Source organism: Perognathus longimembris, chromosome 4 (assembly GCF_023159225.1).
Source record: "Perognathus longimembris pacificus isolate PPM17 chromosome 4, ASM2315922v1, whole genome shotgun sequence".
Taxonomy (NCBI): Eukaryota; Metazoa; Chordata; class Mammalia; order Rodentia; family Heteromyidae; genus Perognathus; species Perognathus longimembris.
This window is the reverse complement of record NC_063164.1, coordinates 11432507-11437727: the sequence shown is the minus strand read 5'-3', so window position 1 is coordinate 11437727 and position 5221 is coordinate 11432507. Positions and strand designations below refer to the sequence as shown.

General features: G+C 36.9%; 1 pseudogene; it reads left to right on the top strand.

Annotated features, from left to right (window-relative positions):
• The first annotated feature begins 1263 nt into the window (after positions 1 to 1263).
• On the top strand, positions 1264 to 1875 carry LOC125350829 (annotated as a pseudogene).
• The last annotated feature ends 3346 nt before the right edge of the window (positions 1876 to 5221 follow it).

The window sequence follows — 5221 nt, the reverse complement described above, 5'->3', positions numbered from 1 at the left end:
TCACATAAGGGACAAATAGTGCACAGTGTAACTTACATGAAGTCTTCTTTAGTCAAACTCATGGAAGCAGACAGGATGGTGGAATGACAATTACCCGTGGGAGTGGGAATGGAGAAACATTGCCTGGTGGATATAGTCTCCATTAAGCAAGACGAGCAAGTTCTGCAGAGCTGCTCTACAACATGGAGCTTCTTGTTAACAATGCATATTGAACGTTTTCACCATGAAGAAAGGATAAATGTCCAAAGAGCTAGATATATTTAACCTAACTTAAACTTTACACAATATATACCTCTGCCATTTGTTATCCTATTTGTGTTTTTATGTTCCAGCCAAAACTAATTTCAATTGAATATAAATGGGGAAAGTACAAATAAATAAAATTAACTGCATTGCAACTAAATAAAGGCATGAACACGTAGGTCAGGTATAAAACAAAAGTATGCAGGGCTGGGGATATAGCCTAGTGGCAAGAGTGCCTGCCTCGGATACACGAGGCCCTAGGTTCGATTCCCCAGCACCACATATACAGAAAACGGCCAGAAGTGGCGCTGTGGCTCAAGTGGCAGAGTGCTAGCCTTGAGCGGGAAGAAGCCAGGGACAGTGCTCAGGCCCTGAGTCCAAGGCCCAGGACTGGCCAAAAAAAAAAAAAAAGTATGCAATTAATGCCTAAGAAATAAATTTAAAAAACTTAGTTTTACGTGTAATAAAATAAACACACAATCCAATATTAAGATAACTTATCTAACAGATTGACAAAGACTAAACCCTTAAGAGAACTTGGTTGATAAGATTGTGAGGAGACACACTTAATGGTTATACATTCCTGGTGAACATACCCAGTGGTAAAACCTTAAGCTGGGTGACTGGCAGACAAATATCTCATGCCTTTTGTTATAGTGACAGAAACTATAGTGAACTAATAGGTCCTTCAAATATTAGACAACTAGTGACCTATTGAATACACTAAGGTACAACCACACCACGAAGTACTTCATAGCTGTTCAAAAGCACTTTGCATGGGAGCAGAAAATGGCTCTTCCTAACTTTATTCTGTTCTGCTAAAATAAATCCTTACTAAAACTTAGACCATAGTGAGGAAGAGCTTAGTAGGCATGGAGTGAATGACAATATATGTTGTAAACATTACCAAGAGCAAAAAACAAAATAGTGCATACTGTATAGTGTGTGACTTTAGTACATGATTTAAAAAACAAAACAAAACTGATAAAAGAGCCCTCCTGCTGCGGTGTGGTAGCGAGCCCTGTGCGGGTGGGTGGAAAAGGCTGCTTTGGTTGACCTGTAGTTCCTCCGCGGCCACCATGAAGAAAATGCGTTTTTCTTTTTTGGCGTCTATGGGATCCAGTGACTTCTCTTACCCAGCGACATGGCAGTGCCAGTTTGCAATAAGGATAATGTCAGAGCTGGCTGTAAAATATGTGGCTGCCCCGTCATCTGACTCTCGAATGCCGCAATTTTCTTTGGGTAGACCCCAAAAGGGACATAGTACTCGATGTCAGCAGTATAAGCAGTGAAGTCATGATGAAGAGAATGAAGAACTAAGTAAATTGCAGGCACTACAGGAGAAAAATAAAGCTTTGCCGATTGTGTTCATCTTTAAAAAAAAAAAAAAACACCCAGGAATAAATGAAAAAGAAAATAGAAAAGCAAAAGAGAAAGTCAAATTAAAAAAAAAAAAAGAGGAAAAGGTCTTATTCCAGCTCCACTGAAGACAAAACAAAAGAAACAAACGTGTCAGAAGAAGGAAAAGACAAAAAAAAAAAGTCCAAAAAAGGGAAACATCACAAAAAGGGAAAAAAGAAGAGAAACAAAGAAAGGCATTCTTCTACTCCTAATCGTCTTGAATTCGGTTAAAAAGTAGATGAAACTTTGACTTTACGTAGTGAAATTTAAAAATTCATTTGCCCTTCCTTGGAATTTATTATAATTATGCTTTACAATAAATCCCATGCTTTTCTGTATGGATATTTTTCATATGTAGGACTATCATCCTTCTGGCTTTATGTACTATGTTAGTCTTGTTACTTGATAGCCATATTTCAGGTATAGGCATTTGTACATACAAAACACCTTTTTAGTATTTGTTTCTCTGCATGTTGGGCTAACATCATTATTTGTAAGCGGATTGTGAAATGGCTTTCCTTCACTAATCTAGCAGCTAAAGTGTTGCGGGATCAAGTGTCTGTCTTTCAGTGAGGAAGCTAGCTATGGGGTAATGATTTACTCTTGATACTGAAATTTTTAATAGCTTTGTGTACTGTGATGTAATGTAGAAAGATAATGACATTCTTCCATTCTTTTACATGTCTAGGTTTTTTTGTTTGTTTTTTTTAAATCATAGGAGACAAAGCTTTGCTGGATTAGAGTAATGCTTTTTCAACAAAATGCTATCTGCAGGATGATAGGGCATTTAGACCAAATTTAATTGTTTTACACAATGCCAAATTTCTAGTACCTGCCTCCTTTATTTTTGTTACAAGTGAAGAATTTCTTCCTGAGATTAGTTCATCTTGTTAGAAAGGGGTTGGGGAGGTGGCTTAGCGGTAGAGTGCTTACCTCGCATGCATGAAGCCCTGGGTTGGATTCCTTCTTACCACATAAAGAGAAAAGGCCAGAAGTGGTGCTGTGGCTCAAGTGGTAGAGTGCTAGCCTTGAGCAAAAGAAGCTCAGGGACAGTGCTAAGGCCCTGAGTTCAAGCCCCAGGACTGGCAAAAAAAAAAAAAAAAAAAAAGTGGCGGAGATATGCAATGTGAGTCAGAATTTTTAGAATCGATTCCTGGGTTGTGTATCTTACAGTGATACCTCAAGCACAGAAATTTTGTTTAGAAAGACAGGAACATCCTTATTACAAATTGTCTTTACTGGACTCTAGTATGTAAATTTTATGAAGCTATGTTACTAAGTAGTGCGAAGATAGTTCATAAATGTTAGCACACCTACTTCTTTGGTTTGAATTTTTAAATCTGAAGGAAGTTTCATACTGAACTTCCGATTTCATAAATAACCAAGCTGAAGTGTTGGGGGGTTTTGTTTTGTTTTGTTTTGTTTGTATTTTTACTTCTGTCACAGATCTCAGTAGCAAGAACAAAAAAAAATTAGAATTTTCTTCTGTCCTTTTTTCAAACGTTAAGAGCTAGGGAGTTTATCATGAAAGCCTTTATATAACAATTTTATATATGTGTGCATTTTCAAACACTAGTTAGTAGATATCACTGTTTACCTTTTTCATTTTATGATGATAGTATTACTTCATTTTAACATTTTAGTATCCTTGATGCCCAATAAGGTCAATACATATTGTACTATAGCAGCATTGAACATCAACCTGTTACCATGACATAGGACCCAAGGTGACAAGTACCTCACTGTGGTGCACTTGTAAACTTGCAAATTGGTAACTTGCAAATATGGCTGCAGTTAAATTCATGGTGGAGAAATCAGCTAAGTACATTTGGCTGTGCTGGATGCTAGGTTTCCTGATTCTCCTTTCCTCTAGAGCCCTGCTGGCATGCCCTGAGTAAGATAGAGGAGTCTCGACTCTTTACATGCACTGAGCCATGCTCACATAGTAGGTAGTCAGCATCCACGTCCTCTCCTCCAATGGCAGCCACGGAAGCACGTATACTTCCACCTTTCCAGTCACCTGATTGACTTGCTTTGGCTCCTCAAAAACAAATTCTTCTGTTTAGAATTTGCTTGTTAGAAGAGAAACACAAAGCCATTATATTTGTTTAAACCATTGCTAATTTTATGAAAATACAGTTCTTGGTGTTCAAGATTTAAATAAATAAGTAAATAAATGAGGAGAGCTCTTTCCAAAAAGTGTTTAAAAAGATGACTTCATCCCACTAGTTATGTTAGATGGTTGGTGATAGGAGTTACAGTGAAAATTTCATCAAATTGCGTTGTATATTTTACTTCTAGTAATTGTGAAGATTATAACTTGTCTCATTATGGTTTTTTCCCTGAATGGTATGCAGTGATTCCAAATAAGTATATAAAAGTAAGCCCTTTTAACTAATATAGTACAGAAAAGTTTAAATATATTAGTAATTTTTCTCCTAGAAATAATAGAATTATTCTCTAGTAGATTTCCTGTGACATCCGCATGGTATATGAAATATCTCATCTGAGTAAGCCATTTATTTTTACTTAACTCTCATGATCTTATTGGGATTGGATGCAAATCTCACTAATTAATACATTAGGAAGAGTTTTCAGATTTTTTTTCCCTAGGCAGTATATAAGAAGAAAACAATTTAGATATCCTGGCCATTTTAACTGTTGTATAACCCTCAACAAAGTCATTGAATTTCCCTAGATCTTCTTTACCTTTAAAATATTGTACTTATCTCAAGATCACTTCTAGTGTCTAAAGTATGTGGTCATTGATATTTTTATAAAATCTATGTAGTATTCATTTTATAAATTGCAGCTAGCATTCTATAGTCATAAAAGTTTGAATTTATTTTTAAAAGCTGCTAAATCCGTCTGAAAATTAACTGAAAATTCTCAATGGTATTCTTAGTCATTTATACGCAATACATCTCCATTTACATCTTTAGTTCACTACAGCCAAAGCACAATAAATGAGAAGTAAAAACCAAACTGATAAAAGAAATTAAAATGGTTACTTACTGGATGAATGGGAAGAGGGTAACGAGAGGGGGGTAGAAATAAAGATTCTGAGCATACGTTTTCATGTTTTTTTTTTTTGGATTATGCGCATGTTTTACATACTCAAAAATTAAACCAAAAAGAATGCAAAATTCATGCCACATAAACAAGATTTCAGCAAGCCGGATGCACACGTCTGGGCTGTAGGCTGGAACTTTGTAGTTCTCATTGGCTTTCAGAGATTCACAACGAGGTGAAGCTGACTGCATTCCCTTTCACAGAGACTCTGAGGCCAGTGACGTTGTGATTAGCTGTGCAATCCACTTACCTTCACAGCGCAAGGGGATCTTAGTCCTAAATTGTCCATTCTGTCTGATTCCTTTTCTCCCACAGTGAGTCCCATCACAGGCCAAGTTCAAAAAGCAATTTTTCAGGTTCTAGGATTTCAGGAATTAAAGCCAACTTTATCCTCATTTCCATCATCTGACTCACACTCCAAACCTCGGAGGCAGGCTGACTCAGTGGAGAACGAGCACCATTAACCTGCCGAGCTCTCTCCACCAGGCGCTGGCCCATCCATGGT